We start from the raw sequence: 21,261 nt of genomic DNA on the forward strand, positions 1-21,261 counted from the left end.
TGGCGAACATGGAGAACCACCAGCTCGGCGTGCAAGGTAGGATCGCCTGGCGCCCGCCTGGCAGAGGAGAGGCGAGCGAGCAGGACCCGGGCTCGGAGGTGGCCGGAGGCTTGGTGTCCCCAACACCCGGGGCGAAATCGCCTTGCATGTGGCTTGTAACCCTTTCCGTCCGGCAGTGGCCACCTCGGCTGCCCTGCTAGGAGTTGCAGGCTGCTGTCATTAACGACAACCGGGCGCAGTGTGCATGGGTTCGGGCGATCACTCTGGCCCTGGGCAGCGCGAGGGGCATGCAGCCAGCGAGCCCCTTCTGGCAGCAGAAAGCGCCCTTAGATAGCACACAGGCCCCACTCCCTGGGCAAACTTTTCATGCCCGGGCCCTGGCCCCCACCCTGGCAGGGGCGAATGCCACCGCTCCCCCGGTTCCGGAGCCTGCTTCCTTAGGAATGACTGTTTCCCCTAGAGCGAGCTCCAGGCTCTGCTGTGGTGTTTGGGGTAGAGGATTGCGCCGCTGTGCACTTTTCTCAACGGATGCCAAAGCCGTTGTCTCCATTGCATCTGGACTTTATTTTCTCTCCATTTGAGATCGCGCGGGCAGTGGAATATCAATGCAACAGTAGATGCCCCTGCTCAGCAGGGAGTTCAATTTCCAGCAAATATAAACACCGAGAGCACTTTCCAGGGGGAGATCTTAGATCTCAAAGGCTGAGTGATGGGCGCCTGTCGAAATGAAGGCTTAGATGGTGGGCTGGTGGGCTGCAGAAGGGGGCTGCTGGGAGGGAAAAGAGACAGCTGGTCTGTGCTGACATTGACAGTGATGGACCTCTGACACCCCCTGCAAGGGCTAAAGGGGGAGGAAGCATCCAGAAGAAATGTCCTGTGTGTTTTCTGTGAATTGCAAAGTAAAATGCTCAAAGCTGGCTTTTCAGGCTTTTTCTTCTTTTCTTTTTCCTGTTTTTTTTTTCTTGCCTAATTGCCCTTTAAGAAACGGGTGTTACTGGTTATTAATATCATCTGAATTGTCAACTAAACTGCTGAAATCCAGAACAGGACAGAAAAAAAAAAAAACAGTCCAGAAGGGTCACTTGTATAAACATGTCACTTGATGAAGTAGGAGGTACCAGTGGCTCAAAAGGATGTTCTGGTTGGTTTTGTTGTTATTTCAGGAGCTTCTCCTAAGTGTTGGGAGTCTGTTTTCATAGGAATGCCGAATGCCGGCTCTCCAGCAGTTTCCATTCTGCCTTCCCTTCCCAGGGAGGGGGTGCTTTTCTGGGGCCATGAGCTGTGAAGCCTGGTTGTTAGCAGTTCTGTGTTGAATCCCACATCAGATCTTAACTTGGTACTTCAGGAGCGCCTCTGAAGTCTCCGGAATTGGGGCATCATCTGGTCCCGAAGTAACCATGACGTAATGGTGGGAAGGTGCTGTGCGCTGGTGTTTGCTGCGCGGTATTCAAGGTGGCTGTCTGTATCCTGTCATTTACCACTTGCTATGTCACTGTGTGCAGAAGATGCTCTTTGCTGCTACCTGGGGGTCGGGGGGAGGGGAATGGCAAGTGCTGTACTTTTTACAAGCAGGAACGCTTCCCACATGAAGAAATAGCCAAGAGCTTGGCAATTTGCTAAGAATCCAAAACCACGCTAAAGGGGACTGAACAATGCCGGTGCATTTCCCACCATCTGCCGCCTTCCTCAGCCGAGGAAAAGTTAAGTGGCTTTTCTCTCGAGTCTGGGGTCCGGTTGCAGACGGAGCATGCTAAGGGGGTCGGTGCAGCCATGGTCTGCCCGCTCCACGTGGAAGTGGAGATACTTAGCTGATGGTGACATTGTTGTCATGAAGCAACAGGGGGCTGTTTTCTTTTCCTTTTTTTCCTGCAAAAACCCACAAGGCTGTGGAAATGGGAACGGCTTTCAGGTCTCTTGCTCCTTGGAAAAACACACGGAGCCAGCAGCTAGCTCCCTGGTGCTCTTGGGGGCCTGCCTGCCTGCCCGTGTGGGTGGCTGGATGAAGCTGGTCTTGATTTCTCCTGTGTGTACCACTGGTATGTTTCAAACCCTTTCCTAGGGGCCATTTCGTGATTTCACAATCAGAAAAAACAAAATGTTCAAGGTTTGAACTCAACTTAATTGTTGGCCACATATCCCTCATTGATGTGAATTTAGAACTGGTGTGATGGTTGAAAAGAAAACCAGCCCTCCTTATACATCGGGGCGGGGGGGGGCGAGAGGGGGTATCATGTACTCCTGCAGCCACAGGACCTCGACCCAGTGCTTTTCACGTGACTTACTGTCTGTGGGTTTTTTTTTGTTTTGTTTTGTTTTCTGGGCGTTCTGCTAGCTCAGGACCCTCTGCAGAGGGGGCCTGCTAGCTGCTTCTGCTTGGGCCCCCGGATTCCTAAAGGAAAGCGTTGGGTTCTTGCGAGTTAATGTTCACACGGGGTGACTGGTTTCCTCCTGCATCTTCATCACACATCTCCAGGAGGGCCCGCCGAGGCGCAGCTCTTGGGGTTCCTGACTGTTCTCCGGAATTAGGAGTCTTCTGTTTTGGTTTTGTCTGGGTTGGTGCGATTCCATGGGCCCAGACCCTAAAAGTACTCGGTGCTATTGAGTGATCACTTCTCAAATCGAGGTTTTTTTGAATGAAATGAGTATCTTTCAAAATGCAACTGTGTAAGTCATCTTTTCACTAAAGGGCATTATGCACATATTCAATGCGTGCTCATGTACTTTTAATAATATTAGCACAAATGGTTACAGGGGCGAGTCACCTCTTGCTCTCGCTGCCAAGACATTGTTAAATCCCTTTTCAAATGTTTTGTTTAAATGTAAAAAAAAAAAAAAAAAAGAATTAAACCGGCGCATCCACCCACCATTGGAGGCTTTGCTCGAGTGATGATGTCGGACAGTAGGTAAGTTGGTGAAGGAAACTCGCGTTTTCCTGGAGGGTTAACGCAGTGTGTCATTTAAACAAAATAACCACTTGGTTGGTCCCCTCTGCGAGCTGGCATGGTTGCTATGTAACAGAGTCTAGAAAGTGAGCTGCTGAAAATCTGGGCTCTCGGCACTTTGCAGGATCTTCTTTCGGAATCTGTTGAAAGAACACTTGGCAGCCGGCCCATCTTCTCTCCCTGCCTCCAGCGAGTTGGATAAGGCCTAATGAGGATGCTGGCATCCAGAGCGGAGCGCATCCGCGCAGGGTGGCACACTGCAAGCTCCGGAGGCTGTCTCCCGGGTTGGGGAGGTCAGAACAGCCTGTGACAGGTGGACAGAAGGAGCCTCGGAAAGGCCGAGCGTTGCTTTCAGTGCGTCTTGTTGTGGGTAGCAGAGAACGGGCTGTTGAAAGTAACATTTCTAAGCTGTTTTCCTCAGCGTAACGTCTCTGGGAAAATGTGTTTAAAACCCTTGCTGTTCTTCAAGAGGAAAATATAGCCCTGTGTTTCTCCAAAGATGTTTTATCTGACGAATGACCAATATTAAAGTCACCTGGTTGCTTTGCTATGCATAGAAGAACCAATGAAGCGCCACTGTACCCAGTTCAAATAGGTGTTAATGTATTTAACCTGAAAAACTTATGCCCAATAGGATGCCATTAGTTTGTAGGGGGTGTGTGTGTGTGTGTGTGTGTGTGTGTGTGTTTAAGGAAATATGTACTTAGATGCCTTTGCAAGTGGGAGTGCGGATAGCATCTTTCTTGGGTGGTGAGGACTTAGTGCCTATAGCATTTGTTAGCATGGGAATGGGCACACGTGCCATTTCCTACATCTGTACACATTTTCGTAAGTAGATGCAGGTTTTATTTTTTTTCTCCCCAGACATTAAAACAGGCTGTGACTTCAGGTCTGACTGCTCTTTCTTAGCATCACCACAACCCCGGCGACGGTGGTGTGAATTACCCTTGGACTGAGTTGAATGTGTGAGTAGCCTGCGGAGCTCTAGACACTGTTGCTTTGCAAAATACGCCTCGTCTTTTGGCATCCCCTTCCCAACTCATCCTGCCTGTGCTCCCGGCTCCCCGGATAGACTTCTCTTTTCTAAGGAGACTTTTCAAATGGCAGAGAGGATGGGACCAAATGTGGTGGGATCTCTGGGGCCTTCTGTCAGCTTGGCCCAGAGTCCCAGAGCTCACCGCGTAGCACAGGCCTCGGTTTCCAGCCGGGGGACTGAGATGAAAGAGGCATGTGGGTCTCGTCAAGACCTGGAAGGCTGCCACGAGACGGGGCTTCGAAGTTCCTCCCGAAAATCACCATGCGTGGTCACAGAGAGATAGATTACTTACAGATCAGGACAGCATGGCTGAAATTAGTTATTGATTGGCTATTATTTACTGTCTTTCCATTGTCTTTGGAAAATGCCTTCAGGGGACCCCTTAAGTCAAGTTTCTGGTTCTGGTTAATTTCACGCTTTCAAATTTTCATGATTTATTGAGGCCTTTCTAAACTTCTGTCAGATGAACCAGAAGTCTAAGCCAATCTGATTTTCATAACCGGAGCCTCATCACATATCCGCCCTGGGTAGCACAAGGCCTGTTCTCTCTGTTCCTCTCCCCGCTGCTCCCCAAGAGCGCTGGCACTTTTTAGGAATCCTGTGGGTTATAATTTGTGACTTCTGGCTGCCAGTGAGCTGGGAGCAGATGGGCTTGGCAGGTGGGGAGTGCTCTTTGGAATGCTGCCTGCTCACCACGCAAGTCATATGGGGCCCAGAAGGTCAAGCTTGGGGTGTGGGCCGTCTTCATTGCATATCATATATGTGGGGGATATGTCCATGCCTCCGTTGTGTAGCCAGGGAAAGTGAAAGCCACATGAAGTCCTCAGTTCTTTCCAGACCCTTCCCAGGACTGGCTGATGTGAGCATTAGCGGTTGGCTTCTCACCCCCTACCCTCTGTCAGGCAGGAGCATGCTCACTCTGCTGCTGGAGCCAGGGAATGGGCTTTTAAGTGATCTTGTAAATGAAAATTAGTCCGTACTGTGGGCTGGATATTAGGGCGAGTGACACGTGGGGTGACAAGCGGTGCCACCAGCAGTCGGCATTGCAATGTTGTAGCCGTCTGAAACGCAGGCAGCGCAGGTTCAGGCGGAACCATTTAGGAAAAGACAGCTTCCCCGAAGCCAGTAACGCGAGCATCCATGGCGGCAGACTGTACCTGACAGTTCAGAGCAGGTGAGAGCCCTGCTGGCCCAGGTCGCCATCCGAGGTTCCTGCCAGGCCCGTCTTGCCTGTGGCGAAGCCGGAGGAAGCTCATCTTCCCCACGTGGCTGGACGCGACCAGAACATTCCTGCTTGTTCAACGCAACCTCAGGTTTGAGCTTTGAGGCCAGGCTGTGCTCCCTGGGCGCCCCTGCTTCTCCCTCGGACTCCTAAGCGGCAGGGAAGATGAAAGAAGCCAAGCGTCATCTTAATGAGTTTGGCAAGAACAACTGTGTGAGCAGGTGGCTTCGGTGTGGTGGGAATTCATTGGCTCTCAATTTGTTTTGGTGGCTTTGTGGACATGGCCTTGCCGGGCCTTTGGGTCCGATTTCTGAAAAGCTCGTGTCCCCTTCTCTCTGATGAATTGAAGCCCAAGCACAGGAGCTCGGCTGGAGCTTGTACCGGGGTCCCCAGGCCTCTGGGCTCCCTCCTGTGATGTGCGGCCAGGCTGGGAGGCTGGGGAGAAGGGGAGGAGACCTGGCCCGGCTCCCATGCCCCCTCTCCTCTTCCATCCCAGCCGGCACTGGGGCACCTTTGTGGGGATGCGAAGGACCTTCCGTTCCCAATGTTGTCTCAGCTCTGCGGACGGTTTGAAGCCATTAAGAGCCAAGAGCCCTCCAATGGGAGGCGTCCCAGAGCTAATGGAGGGGCGGGCCAAAGTAGGTTGACAGTTGTATTATCATTTTTTAATTATTGTATTACAAGAATAAACTGTTTCGCGTATTCACCACTATACACCTACGCTGCCCACCCCACCCCGCCCCCTACCCCATATCTTACACTCACCTTGGTCCTGCGTTACGGCGCTTGGGGCTCAATTCTTGTGTGCATCACAGCACACAGTGTGTCAGGGACCATCCGGACGCCACGGAGTTTCCTTCTTTCTGGTGAAGGGGAATAGTTTAATGTAGGACAGAATGAGAACGCGCTTCGGTGCCTTTGTCACACTTTTTCAATAGGTCATAATAAGGCCTGACAGCGCTTCAAGTATAGACCCAGTGCTTAGCATACATAGTCGAACCCCGAGCCCAGTGAGGTGGCAGCTCTTATGCCCATTTTTCAGAAGAAGAAACTGGGTCTCAGAGGTTACCGTTGCTTGTCTACCATGGCAAAGTAATGACCATGATGGTGATGATGACAGCAAGCTTTGACATGGTCTTCACTCAGCCAGGTACTGTTTGTTCAGCGTGCTTTTGCATATTAATGATTTAAGTAGTGCATTCGATCCTCATAGTGACGTATGAGGCAGGTGCCATTGTACCCATTTTACATCTGAGAAAACTAAGGCACAGAAATGAGGTTGCCTGCTAAAGGGCCAGTAAGTGACCAAGCTCTGGCCCCAGAGACCACGCTCTTACTCATTCCGCCTTGACGCCCAGGGTCGCTCAGCTGACAGTGACTGACCCGCGGGTTCACACCCACCAGGCTGCTCTGCTGTTTCCACCCAGGCTTGCCTCCCTGGATGTGTCCAAAGTCAGAGCAGCCTTTGGTTTGCTGCCTGAGGAAGGCTGAGGGAGCTCCGGCTCGTCTCCATTCTTGATTACTATTGCCTTCGTCTAAAGGCAGCTCTGGGCCCTGGGGGTGGGTTCTTGCGATGGAGAGTTAGGGAAGCAGCCATGCCTCTCTCTCAGGTGTGAGATGAAGTGATAGAGAGGGAACTTGATCCTGCTCGCGAGGTTAGCAATCCAGGACTCACCTGTCACCAGGGAGGAGAAGCATTTTGTCCTGGGCTTGGGGCCTCCTGCTTCATGGACTTTGTATGTTTCTCTTTCCCAGGAAGGATGCACCCAGACAAAGCTGGAATTGTGGTCCTCCTATTCTCCATCCTTCCCTTTCCTGGGTTCTCTCCCTGCGGCCTCAGTAGCCTCCAGTGGCCTAAAATCATGCTCAACAAGAGACCTATTAACTTCTTCAGATTCCCTTATACTAGAGTTTCCCAGCCCTGGGACCATGGACATTGGAGGCAGGATAATTCTTCGTTGGGGGAGTGGGGTGCTGTCCTGTGCATTGTAGGATGTTTAGCAGCATCCCTGGCCTCTGCCCACTAGATGCCAGTAGAAACCTCCACACCCCAGTTGTGACAGCCACAGATGTCTATAGAAGTTGCCAAAGTGTCCACTGGGGGCCCACATCTTCCTGGGTTGAGAACTGCTTTTCATGCCAGGCATTCGGGGAGACCTGGTTGCGAGTCCCAGAATGGCAGCCCCATGAGAGCAGTTTTTCTGTTTTCCGTCGTTCCATCCGCACCTAGAACAGTGCTGTTTGTAGCGAAAGCTCAGCAAAGTTGTCAAATGAATGAACGAATGGATGGATGAACCCATGATTATTAAATTACAGAGTATGCGGAATTCGGTCTACTTAGCACGTTATACAGGGTGTCATGAAGATCATCACTGTAATGATAGGTGATCAACTTAATTGTTTACTTGTGATAGGTCAACACTGTTCTAAACCCTTCTCTCTGTATTCTGTTAACCCTTTAAACACCTTCTAGGTAAGTACAATGTTTGCCATTTTACAGATGAGAAAACTGAGGCACAGAAAGGCTCTGAGACTCGCCCAGGGTCACCGAGCTAGCAAGTGGCAGAGCTGGGGTACAAACGCGAGTCGGCATGACCCCAGAGCCCGCCTGCTGCCCCAGCCAGGATGCCGTTCAGCTTTGCAGAGTTTTCCCTCTTCCTGGCCGAGAAGTCATTTTTGTTCTAAAGCTGGCACGGCGGCGATTTTAATTAGGGTTTGTATGTGGGACACTAACCCCTTCATCGTCCGGCCTCAGAGCACCTCGGTACAAACGTGCTTTGTCAGCACCGGAGCGTCTGCAGCCAGGAAGGGCTGGTGTCCGGCCAGAGGGCAGGGCGCAGCTCGTGGCCGGGCCACGTTCCTATGTGAGGCTGTCTCTTCTCGCTGCCTCCCTGCTGGGCTTCGGCCGGAGAGTCCTGGAGAGGACTCGAACCTCTTTCCTTTCTGCGAAAGGGAGAGTGGGCCCCGGAGCTCCTTAGCAGGGGAACAATTCATGCTTAGAAAAGGGCTGCTCCAGGGCCAGAGCCGGGGAAATGGAGAGACTTCGAGGTCATCCGAGAGTTAGTACCAGCAGTAGCCAGAGAGTTAGTACCAGCAGTAGCCAGCGTTGGTTGAGCCTCTGTCAGCTTTTCCCAGACCCTGTGCTTGGGGACATTGTCTCACCTCACTCCCATATCACAGTGAGTAGGTAATGTTACCACCTCCATTCTGCAGATGGAGAAATTGGGGCTTAGTGAAGTTGCTTTTCTTTCTTTGTTTAAAAAATATATATATTTTTTTACTTCAGAGAGGAAGGGAAAAGGAGAAAGAGAAACATCAACGATGAGAGAGAATCATCAATCGGCTGCCTCCTGCATGCCCCCCACTGGTGATCGAGCCCACAACCTGGGCATGTGCCCTGACTGGGAATCAAACCATGACCTCCTGGTTCATAGGTTGACACTCAACCACTGAGCCACACCGGCCAGGCAAGGTTACTTCTCCAAGCTCTGGAAAGTGGCCACCCTCCGAGGAGAAGGACAGGGGGTGGGGACACAGGTTCGGCTGACCCGGGCGCCTGCCCACGTCACCACAACAAAAATGTGGAGATGTAGATGTTTTCGTCTTTTTGCTTACGTGCCTTCCCTCTCCCTTTCTCTCTTCTTTCTTCTTCTCTTCCTTTCTTCCTCCTCTCCTCTCTGTCTCTGTCTAGCTTGAGAGACTGGGCACACAGGTGCAGGGACCACAGATTTAATAAGATACAGACTAAGTTATCTTGGCAATCAATCGCAGTCTGGTAGGTGTGACTGACATGGAAACATAATTACATCTTCTATATATATAAAAGCCTAAGCAACCTATGTGACAGGACAACTGGCCGGTAGCTATGACATGAACTGACCACCAGGGAGCAGACTCTCAACATAGGAGCTGCCCTCTGGTGGCCAGTGCGCTCCCATAGCCAACCTCCTGAGGCCAGCCAACCTCCCGTGGTTCCTCCCCTCAGCCGGCCAGATTGGGACTGGACTAGACAGCCCAATTGGCCGGGAGGGAGGGACCCCACCCATGCACAAATTCATGCACTGGGCCTCTAGTTTTATAATAAAGGTCTAGCAGGTGTAATGGGAAAATAGATGATAAGGTGACAAATACCGAAGCCTTCACAGATGTACGTGGCAGTGGCAATAGGGAATAAAAGCATGCTGGGAAAATGCATTAATCTTGCTACTAAAGGTTAAACTGACCAGGAGAGATGATTAAAAGGTGTAGCTTTTTTGGATAAGTTGGGATTGGACACTGCCAAGGACAGCTGCTGGCTGGGGCCTTCTCCCCCAAACAGCATGTCTTAAGGAGAAGGAAGATGTGGATAGTACAAGGTCTAGGCCTTGCATATCTTTTTGTTTTTCCTCCAAAGAGAACAAGAGAAGTAAATTTCAGTAGGCCCTGCATCTTTTAAAATAAGCTCTCCCTTCCTGTTATCTTCCTGGCCAACACTGGGCTCCTTGTCAGCTGCAGCATATGAATTAGTTCGTTTTCCTTGATGAACTTGAACTCCTTGAAACCATTGAACATGGTGTATTTGTTTTAACTCAGAAAATGTAACTTGGAACATAATGGGGTCCCCCCCATTCTTGCCATTTGAAATCCCGTATTCACCAGTTCTTGATGACAACAAGGTATGAAATTCAGAAATTTGATAGTGGCCCTGGGGAGTACAGTTGGGATACCATGGAGCATGATAAAGGATGGCTGGGAAAACCGGCCTGTGATGACATGGATATTGATGATCTTAATTAAGGTGTCCATCAAGTGGATCGCTGTTCCTATTCCTACACGTTTCCTGTGTAAAGCGGGGAAAATTGGGAATGTTTGGCACATCTTGAGGTTTAGGGGGCAGGAAGGCGAGGCCTGGCTGCCGTTCCGTGGACACTGCCAGCCAGTTTGCCAGCAGACGTTTCCGTCTCCGTGCAAGTCTGCGGAGAAGGACCGAGATTCCAGTGTCAGCTGCTCTGCAGTCAGGCCATTACCCCGCCAGGAGGGTGCGGACCTGGTGAACACTCAGCTGGCCAGCACCTGGCTGGCTTCTCCCCTGGGCCAACTCAAAGCCCACGCTCCAGTCTCTTCATTGTTAGCACCGGCCTCTAAAGCAAACAGGCTGGGTCCAGCACCCTCCGTTTACAAAGCCCCCCCTTTCCAGGTCCCTTTTCCAGGGTTCCACTGCCTGTACCCACCCCTCTTCTTTCCTCTGCACCGGGAAGGCACTGGGGAAGCACCGTGGCTTTCCACCCCGCTCTGCGGCATACCCAGCCGTTCACGGGCATCATCTCCATGGGCCCCGCCAACTGGCTCGTGTGATTGAATTGAGGTAGACACAGCAATCTATTTCTCAAATAAAGAAATGGAGGCCCAGTGATTTAAGCTGACTTGTCCAAGATTATCGAGCTGGCCAGTGAACCAAATCTGCTCTCTTTCTCCCTGTGCAAGATCGGGCGGCTGCACAGCAGCAGCAGAGGCTGCCCTGGAGCTTATGGTTGGAGGAGGTCTGACCTTGCCTTGGCCACTCCCTTGGGGGCGAGGACACCCCCTCCCGTCTTGTAAGGCCTGCCCGGCCACCTTATCACCCCAAGACTGTGCTCACTTACTTTAAGCTCCCATGTCCAATGTCCAGTCACAGCGAAGGGAAAATCCAGTTTTACCAATGTAATCCCATTTTTTACACTATGTGCTTTTATCATTTCGGTTACATATTTAACCCCGCTCTTTTACACTGTTCTGTCATCTGCTCAGTGGGTTTTATAGTCATCTGACGTCTTAGCAGAGACTTTCCATGACCTCTCTTCTTCCTGCCTGGCGCTTGCCCCACCCTGCCAGCCTGCCTCACAGCAGGTAGGGGTCTGCAGGGTTGCAGCATGGGACCTCCCGGTTGATTGCAATGAGCCGGAGCTGGGAATGACTCTCTGGGGGAGGAGACATTTTTGCACCTGACACCGCCATCATGGAGGGTTCTTGAATGTGGGAAGCACATGGGGGTGGGGGGCGCCTCTGGTCTGTGCGTGTGGAGGTGGGCACTCTGTAAGCGCTGGAGGCAGGGTTCAGCCATCACAGCACCTCTGCCGACTTTCTCTTTTTTTTCACTCTCCCTTCTGGGAGACTCCGTTTAACCTCTGTGGTCTCTTGAATCAGGGTCTTTGGGTTCATATGCAAGCAAAGCGTTGGTTTAAATTTTCTGCCTGACCTGATGGCTGTGTAGGTGCGCGCTCTCACTCCTGCTGCGGCCACACTGCCCGAGCTGCAGGTGGACTTCCTGCTGCTCCAGGTTCAGCCTTAGGCCTGGTACTCAGGGCAATGGCCAAGGCCAAGGGAGTGGCAGAGAACTCGGGGACGATCGGAGGGGGGCCATTTGCTGTGCGTCTTAGCGGAACGGAAGGGGAGTATCACCCGAGGCCCGCAGCGGCGGTTAACGGATTCATTAGGGTCTGGGAATCTCATCACCTTTTCGTTCCAGTGCAACTTGTACTCGGTGCAACCAGGAACATTCTCACTTCCTAAACCTCTGGCAGCAAAAGAGAAGTAACGAGGATCGAGCGTCACTTGAAGATCTATGTATAGTGGCTCTGGGAAAGCAGGGAGTATTCTGAAGGATCAGAAGGTTTGGGTACTTGGAGTTGTAGATTTGTATCAGCTTTAAACACTTAAGATCCCCCCGACTGCCAAGAGATACTGTTTCTGTATATTTGCGAAAGGACTTTCTGATTTGGTTTGGCGTTCACAGCAATGCTTCCTCTTTCTGGTTTGAATGATGGAGCTAATGGAGGACTTGGCAAACTTTTTCTGTAAAGGGCCATCAGTTTATGTCTGGATTTAGTCTCTTTGTCATTCATATTCCCACTGGAACAGCGTCCCCGGTTTTTATTTGTACTCTTTTTAATGATAAGCGAGAGCAAGAGAGAGAGAAAGATTGATTTTGAATGAATTCTGGTCCCTACATATTCATAGTTGTATTTTTTTCTATCTGCTTGAGAAAATACATAAATACAAAGAATACATGGAATTCAGGATTATTGTCAAATGGATGCTTCTTCTGCCTCTGCATATATTTGGAAAATAATGGGACATAGATGAAAAATGATTCATTTTGTCCGAGGGCTGCCTGGGTGGATTTTGAACTTCCTGTAAGTCACTCCCACTGCACAGTGTCTCTGTGGCCCACACATTGGGAACTGCTGCTACTGAATGCATTTGGTCATGTGTGTTTACCTGATCAGTATGATTCTCAGCAATGCCATGTGCAGTTAGGGGCTTGCTAAGTGCCTTAGAAAATTATGGCTGCCCGTGTGGCTCCGTTGATTACGCATCATTCCATGCACCGAAAGGTCACCAGTTTGATTCCCGGTCAGGGCACGTGCCTGGGTTGCAGGTTCCATCCTCAATCAGGGTATGTGCATGGGAGGCAACCAATTGATATTTCTCTCACTTGTCGATGTTTCTCTCTCTCCCCATCCCCCCTCTCTTTCTAAAATCAATAAAAACATATTTTTTAAATTCCATCCTCAGTAAGGGTATGTGCATGGGAGGCAACCAATTAATATTTCTCTCTCTTGTCGATGTTTCTCTCTCTCCCCCTCCCCGTCTCTTTCTAAAATCAATAAAAACATATTTTTTAAAAAGAAAATTATGGCTACTGTCCCAGGCTTTTGAGTCTCTGCTGATTTTAAAGGATTCTTCTGTTCCTCAAATGCCTCTTGTTGTGATATGATCAGATTAATCTATGATTTGGGCCCTCAACTTAAAAAAAAAAGCCTTTATTTCAGCAAAAATTACTCCAGTGACTTCCTCGCATGAATATTGGAAAGCACCAGTCATAGTCAGAATAACAGAACTGGCCCTAAACTAGATTTCAGGCGATATGATTTGATTGGCCAGCTGCCATCGCTAACTAGCGTCCTCCTGCCCCATCTCCATCTAACTCCTAAAGCCCCTCAAGCATGTGATCCATCATATCATTTTCTCATTTATGCCAGCGCTGGATAATGGCCTAATCTCTCCAGCAGCATTCAGATTTATTAGAGAAGATGGCATTTACAAAATCACCGTGCCCCGGCAAACACCCTCAGCCGCTCTGCACTTTCTTATTATTATAAACCTTCCTTGGAACAATGGTGTATTACCTGCAATTAAAATCACCTGGAAGACCCAGGTAAATGGTTTTCATTCTGTCCTTTTGTGTTGATATTTGGCTGGTGACCCACCTAGGACGTAGCGGCGAACCTTAGAGAGAGGTAGGTAGGTTTCGGCTCACAGAGGGGCCGGTCTTGCTGAGGATGCCAGAGGCCCATGGGGAACGTGGTCATCACCAGAGCCTGGATGACCATCTGCCAGGCTTGTTGGCAGAGCTGCTTCCTACTCGGTTCAGAGGAAGAAAACATGTGGGACAGCAAATGGGATCTGGCCGAGAGCAATCTTCCCTTTTCTGTGTTCTGCATTCAGATTGGGCGTCGAAAAACATGAAAAGGTTATCGACCGCAATATGCCGTCCTTTGAGAAGTGTGGGGAGGCAGCAGGTGTGAGAAAGGGTTTCGCTGGCTCCAATGAAGCCCCGTGACATGTTTGAACAAATGAAGATGCCCACACAGGTTCAATACTTGCAGCGTGGACAGAAATCTCTGGAGCCGTCGTCTGTATGCATATCCTGTTCTCTTGACACTTATTAGCTGTGTAAGGTGGGCGTGTTGCTTTCCAGCCCAGGCCTCGGAGTCTGGGGATAACACTGGCCCTGACGTCGCTGGGCTGATGCGAGATCGCAGGAGAGGGCGTGTGTGGAGCAGCGAGCCGGGGCCTGGCACTTGCCAAGCCCTCCGTAAATGTCCTAACGAGTGCCGTAAATGTGCGTTCCTTTACCATGCAGGCACGTGGAGGGGGTGCGGGTGGGGACTGAGCTCACACTTTTGTTTATTGAGCTCATGCTTTTGTTTATTGCTTCAGTTAGCAGTCATTAAGCACGTCTTCTGATTGACAAGCAAGGTGATGGGCGCTATGGATGCCAGGACCAGGACGAGTAAGGGGCTTGCCTTCTGTGAAGCCAGAGGAGGCAGGGACAGCCGGGGAGTGCCCAGCGTGGGCTTCAGGGGACTCGGAAGTTCCAGCCTCCACAGGGGCTGAGATGCCAACTGCATGGCTGAAGACGTGGGTCACATGGCTCCCGCCTCCGGCCCCTGACAGGGATTTTAAATTGGGGGAATATTGCTCTTCCTGGGTTCAGCAGAGGTCATGTACGCCTGAGCCTCTGCAACAGGCCTGTAGGAGAGAAACTCAGAAAATTGGGGTAGAGAGGAGAGGGAAGCCCCAGGGAAAAGCACGCGTGTGGGTTATGGCATCACAGAAGGTCTGTACCACACCGGAAGGGACATTGAAGGCTCTCTCATCCCTCATGGTCTTGATTTTGCTGTTGGAGAAACTGAGGCCAGAAAGCACAAGTGAGCTGACAGAGGTCTCACAGTGCTTTGTAGCGGAGCCCAGGCTGGAGTGGTGACACTGGCTTCCTGGTCCAGTGCACGTCCCCCTGCTCTCACTCTCCAGTGCGGTGTCCACACCGGGGCCCAAACACGCAGGTCCCTGCGCAGATCCCAGCAGAACCCTAATGCACCACAGACACGTCCCTCCTGTGCCCTCGAGGAGCTTCCATTCTGAACCCGGGACGTGGAAGACAGAGGAGCCCTACGGCGTGGAGTTTCTGGTTTGGTCTTGTTTACCAGCGAGCATAGAGGAGGATGATTTAAAAAAATAATAAAGCACAAGCCAGATGCCCAAATTAAAACACTAAATTTTCCTGGAGTGTATGTGCTCTGAGCAATGTAAATAAAGGTGAGGGCTGGGCCCTCTGCCCGTAAATCAGCCTCAGCCACAGGCTCACCCCCCTGGTTTGTTTGGGCATTTTGCCCCATCACCCACCCCTCTTGGCATTTCCAGGATACCAGGGGGAGGGCTCCATTTGTCATCCTGCTTGTCCTCCCCTGGGTTTCTTGGAGCAGCAGTCTCCGGGTTGCCTTTTGCATGAAATATTCAGCTCAGGGATAGAACCAGGCATTTCAGTGCAGGCGAGATACACCCGGGAAGGCTGGTTTTCTGCCCTCGTGGCCTCATTTGCATTTATTTTGCTCCCGACCATTTGTAATGTGGTGGTGGGTGTCCATCAAATAGCCATTAACTCTTCCACCAGCTCCTAAGGGGGCGGCCGGGGTTGCGTCTTACAAGTTCAGGGGATAATGTGGCCCGTCCCTTTGGCCATTCAGTTGGTGTCACGAGCCACCGTGGATGTTAGAACTTTGTTTCTATTTTGTCTCTCGGGGACCGTGCGAGACCTCAGTCTTGGTTGTATGACTGACGTTCCTTTAACTGGACTTAGATTCCTGTGTTTAACCAGTAGTTCCCCCCCTTCCTAACATGTCATCTTGTTGGGACATACGATAGGTGTTTCTCATTTAGGCAATGGGGCTGATATCTTATGGGAAGTTTTTAAAAAATTGAGTTAATAATATATGTGAACCCCTGTGCTAAGTGCTTGGCACCTCTCTGTTAAGGATTCAATGAGTGTCAGCTGTGAGGATTTAAAACTATAGCCCAACCCTAGCCGGTTTGGCTCAGTGGGTAGAGTGTCAGTCTGTGGACTGAAGGGTCCCATGTTCGATTCCAATCAAGGTCACATACCTCAGTTGCAGGCTTGATCCCAGGTCCTCCCTGGATGGGGCGCATGCTGGAGGCAGCCAATCGATGTGTCTCTCTTGCATCGATATTTCTCTCTCTCTCTAAAAATCAGTGGAAAAATATCCTCGGGTGAGGATTAACAAAAATAAACAATGTCCCGAAGTCTCTCACAGAAGACCTCTAGTGCCCATGAGTGACTTCTCTTGAAAGTGACAACAAATTTAAGGAAGAGCTAATTTAAGTTGGAATCTTGGGTTTTCAATCCAGAGTGTTTGAAGCCTTATTGTCCTCATTCATTTTGGGGTTTGATCTATGGGTTTCCCACTTGGTGGGGGCAGGAGGGACTCCTTGAGTGCCCACTGCTATCTGCTCACCTTAAGTGCGTCCAACCGAAGTCTTATCTCCGACAGCTCATGCGTCATCCTCCCCGGGAGAGGGCACCCCACGGACTCACGGACAGGCCCTCTGTTCATTCCAGGATCTCTTTTTCTCAATTATTTATAGCTTGCCCGCTGGTGTTTCAAGCTCTTGTTGTTAAGAGGAGAGAAAGGCCTTGAGTGCTGATAGGTGGCAGCTGAGTCCAGCACTTGCTTCCCTCTCAGGGCTCAGTTTTGTTTGGGCTGCAGGATGGGCTTTGTGAGACGTGTGGCCCATGTCTGTGGGAACACGCTGGCATGTTGCCCGGCCATGTCCTAGTGGCGAGTGAGGATTCAACACGGGAAGCTCACGATCCCCTTCTGTTTCCAACTGGTTGCGTGACTGGACACATCACCTTCATGTTGGATCCTCGACGGTAAAATGAGAGGAAAAGAGTGGACGGATCATGCCTTTTTTCAATATATGGATCATATCATCTATTTCTTGGGCACCTGCTCTATGGCAGGCTCTGTCCTGAGCTTACGGAGTTCAGAGGTGACTGGGGCCGAGGGAGGATGAGGGCAGCAATGAGGGTAATGATGACACCGATGTTTACTAGTTGATGAGGAAGGACAAGATGCTGTTCTAAAAGCTGTCTGTGTATTTCTGTGTGTAATCCTCACATCAAGTATTATTAGTCCAGTTCTTGCAAATGAGGCGACTGAGGCACAAGTGGTTAAGTAATGTGTCCATGCTCACACAGCGGGTAGAGATTAGATTTGAACTTTGGTCCAGTGATCCCCAAAGCCTGTATTTTTTAAAAAATTATATGTAAAATAACCAGCACATGCACCTCTTCTATGGAAGCACATGATTACACTACACGGTGACAGTACTGTGATAGTAATACCTGTGAGGTATGTCAGAGTGTCGACAAGGGACACTTTGCCTGGGCTGAGCTGAGGGCTCAATGATTGACTTCCCAGGAGGCTGTGCTGGAGTTAAGTCTCGAAGGACAGGTGAGTCTTCTGTAGGCAAAGATGACGTAGGAGGGGCTCTGGGCAGGGCTTGCTGCAGGAGCACAGACACCGGGTGATGGTGGCTCGTAGGGGGAACAGCCAGTGTTGGGGCTGGGCTTCAGGTCTGGGTGTGATGGGAGAAGTGGGAGTTGAGAGAGAAAGAGAATGAAGGTGGGAATGCAGGTGGAGAAGAAAAATTTGGAAGGGTCTTGTAAACCAAGTCAAGGAATCCAGATTTCACCCCACAGACAGTGGAAGAGGCGTTGACTCATTATTTTTTTAAATTGTGGTAAAAACGCAGATAACACAAAATTGACCATGGTAGCCATTTTAAAGTATATAATTCAGTGGTATTAAGTATATTCACAATGTCGTGCAACCATCACAGCATTGATCCCAGGCTTTTAATCACCTGGAGCAGAAAGCAGCCCAGTACCCATTAGCAGTCACTCATTTTTCCCCTCCCTGCAGCCCCTGGCAACCACTCATCTGCTTTCTGTTACTACGGACTTGTCTATTCTGGACATTTCATATAAATGGAATCACACACGATGTGACTGCTTATGTCAGGCTTAATTCGCTTAGCATAATGTTTTCAAGGTTCATCTGCATGTGGCATGTATCAAAATGTCATTCCTTGTCATGGCTGAGTAATATTCTATTGTCTGCATTATATGACATTTTCACCCACTCATCATCTGATGGGCACAAGAGTTGTTTCTACCATGTGGCTGTTGTGAAGAGTGGCATTGAGTCACTTTAAATCAAGTTTTGGCCTCAGCTCAGCTCCGCAGATCAATGTACGGTAACCCTGATCCCACTGAGTATCAGTTTACCCATCTGTATAATGGCGAGACCGATGTGTGTGTGCAGATGTTTATATGCGCTTGTACACTGTCTACAAAAGCGAACCATCTGCTTCTCCTTAAATTGTGAGTCTAATAGAAAAATTAGATAACTTTGAAATTGTTTGACGCCCTGAGAATTCTATTTAGAACCAAAGCGATAAGAGCACCCGCTTCTGAGCGTTGCTGAGGTCATTAGACGTGCTCAGCTATGGAAGGCGCGGATTGCTGGCTCAGCAGATCTGAAGCACCCAGTGAATGCTGTGATCTTCGCTGGAATCCTCGTCCTTGTGGTTATTGGCACAGTGTTCTCTGGGCAGCGGGAAGCTGGGGTAGGTTGCCTGGGTCGCGGCCTGTCTAGGAGAGAGCCCTGCCGGATGGACACTGGGCACCTGTCGTCCAGAGGAGATCTGGGAAGTGCGACTGCAGGAGCATCCTCCTCCTCTGCCTGTTCTTCCTAAAATACCGTGCCCTGGCGACGGGGCTGCCCTGTCCCCGTCAATGCAGGTGGGCAGTGGATTAGGCCTAGACCCTGGCCGGGGCATTTATCATCCAGCGCTTATAGCAACAGATCATGACCAGCCCCGGCTCCAGAGTGGATGGCCTGGAACCGAGCCCTCTCGCCGCTGCTGGTTACGGTGTGCCCTGGCCAGGTGACTTAACCTCTTTAGGCCTCAGTTTCTCCATCTGTAAAATGTCACTGCAGTGGAGTCTCCTAGCTCATCCTGAGGTCCTAAGGAGGTGGTGGACACAAAAGCATTTGCACAGTGCCTGCTACCTGATAGGCTCTCATCTGATTTTTTTCTTTTTTTTTTTAAGAGGAGAAAACATATGTATAAAGTACATAATGCAGGTCGGAATTTCTAAGAGAAGTTTTAACAGCCCTTGGAAGTTCAAAGGAGAGAGAATCTCTCTGGCTAAAATGGAGTCTAGAAATTTGACTTGAGACCTTGTGAGGAAATGATACTAGCTCTGCTTTTCAGTGCTTATTGTACTAAGCACCTTTAATTTCATTTCATTTGACTACGTGCCCTTTGTTAAGATGGATTACGTTTTTAAACCTGCTCAGCAATCCTGCTCGTGAGGCTCATCCACAGTTTTTAGATGAGAGCAAGGCCTTGCCCAAGGTCACGCAGCAGATAAGCGTTGAGCAAAGGAATTCTGTCTGCCCCAGAGACCCACCAGAGGGTCACTTGAAAGTGATTCCCCGTGGCTAATCCACGTGGCCTGTAAAATGCTTTGGTGTAGGAAATCCACAAAGTGATTCCCCTTCTGCAGGGAATTTGAGTTGAAAGTAAATTTGCATGTTGTGAATGCACAAATGAAAAAGGAGCAGACCTGGGCGGGTGTAGGGTGGCGGGTGCCAGCGGGAATACCACAGTGAGCAAGAGGCTTTGGAATCGGACGTGGGGTCCAGTCCCGGCCCTGCCGCTCACTAGCTGCGTGTGACCTTGAGCAAAGCGCAAAGTCTCGTGAAGCCTGAGGTTCATCACCTTTCAAATGGACGTGACCACAGCACCGGCACTGTGGGTGGCCATGAAGGTCCCAGGAGGTGGTGCGTGTGGCAGTCTCAGCAGACCCCCTGGCACATGCCCACCTTCAGCCAGCGTGTCCTCATCGTCGCAGACAGGGTGCCAGTGCGGTGGTCCAGACGGGCCCCCTCTGCTTGTCCTAGGAGCCACCCGCCAGCCTCTGTGTCGGAACTTCTTGCTGGCCGGGAGGAGGACCCCAGAGCAGATGGGCAGCTGGGGCGGAGGCGGGAGTGGGGGACACGTTCCTGGAGCTTCGACCTCCCGGGGGAGCTGCCAAGTGAAAAGACAATTACTAGAGAGGAGCCGAATCCTTTGTGCGCTGGTCCACAGGGGACTGGACCAGGGCCACCGAGTCATTTGTCATCTGCTAATGGGGCTAATCAATGGGCGGAGGGTGGACAGAGGGGGGCTTCCTGCCCGCAGCAAGCAGATCCATACAGGGTCTGCAGGGTGACTATTATTTCTCAACAGTGGATGCTGCCTTTCACAGATAGATTTCGGTTGCTTCCGAACGCAGGAAGTATGTGTTCAGCCCACGTGACCGGTTCAGTAAAGCTCTGGTTCTGCTGATTTCGGCTGTCTTCTAACCCTCTGTTTTGCAAGGCGATGGAGTGTAAGAAACCACTGTGGCCGTCTCTCTCCCCCCTCACCCCCCACCTCTCAGGACCACACTGACTCCCAAAGGCCTCTTTGCTTTGCTCGGACTCCCGGGGCGCAGCCTGCATTCTTGGCTTCTCAGCACCTGCCCCTGTCCAGTGTTGACCCCCGAGAGACTGGCTGCAGAACGAGCCCGATGGCCCAGCCCAGGCCTGCCTTCCTCAAGCTCCCGAAACACAGGCCTTTGCTCTGTTTGTTACGCGTGGGAACGCTGCAAACCCTGAAAAGCTTTCCCCAGCCTGTGCTTCCTGCCTAGGCAGAGCCTCAGGTGCAGGAGCCCGGGACCTCACCCTCCTAACCTTGTCCACTGCCCACAGCCGGCTGCTTTAGCACACACACACACACACACACATATACACCCCCCCCCGCCCCGCACACATTGAAGGAAAAAAGAGCACAGACTTTTATTTCCTCCTTCACCTGTGAGCGTCTCCAGGTCTGATCTCTGACTTTTTGAGCGTCACAGTGGGCACAGTGGGCATTGAGTAAGTGCTGACAGGTCCAGAGGCCCCAAAGCCAGCCCGCTGAGGCTCCATCTTGGAAGGGGCGACTGTATTGGCATAATTTGATTGGAAAGTATGGGTTTGCTTAATATTAGACCTTCATGGGACATTAAACAAAATAGTGACAGGTGACATTATGTTTACTAAAATAAGGTACCTTTGCAATTTTTTACATTTTTGTAGAATATTCATTGATACCTGTCAAACTCTCCACTTAACTTTTAAGCCTTACGTGAAATGAAATTCAGATCACGGGTTCATCTGTTTGTTCTGATTCATCTTATTTGGACGGTGTTAAAAGTTTTCTTTGGAATCCAACAAACCTGGTTCAAATCCTGACTCTGTGACTTAACTAGCTGTATGGCAGGGGAGGGAAACGTCCGACCCGCGGGCCATATAAGGCCCATGAAATCATTTGATCTGGCCCTGCCAAGGTATTAGGGGTGAGTTAATTAAATGTTTGACCAA

At 50.5% G+C, this 21,261-nt stretch overlaps 1 protein-coding gene across 1 annotated transcript in view; it reads left to right on the forward strand.

Moving 5' to 3' along the window:
- Positions 1-15: 15 nt before the first annotated feature.
- The window catches only part of LOC102249322 (kazrin), a 328,747-nt gene continuing 307,501 nt past the window's right edge, over positions 16-21,261 (forward strand). The window contains exon 1 of the mRNA XM_014533294.1: positions 16-36. The gene's annotated coding sequence lies outside the window, so the exon portion shown is untranslated. The remainder of the gene's footprint in view (positions 37-21,261) is intronic.

This window comes from Myotis brandtii, unplaced genomic scaffold (genome assembly GCF_000412655.1).
Source record: "Myotis brandtii unplaced genomic scaffold, ASM41265v1 scaffold96, whole genome shotgun sequence".
NCBI lineage: Eukaryota > Metazoa > Chordata > Mammalia > Chiroptera > Vespertilionidae > Myotis > Myotis brandtii.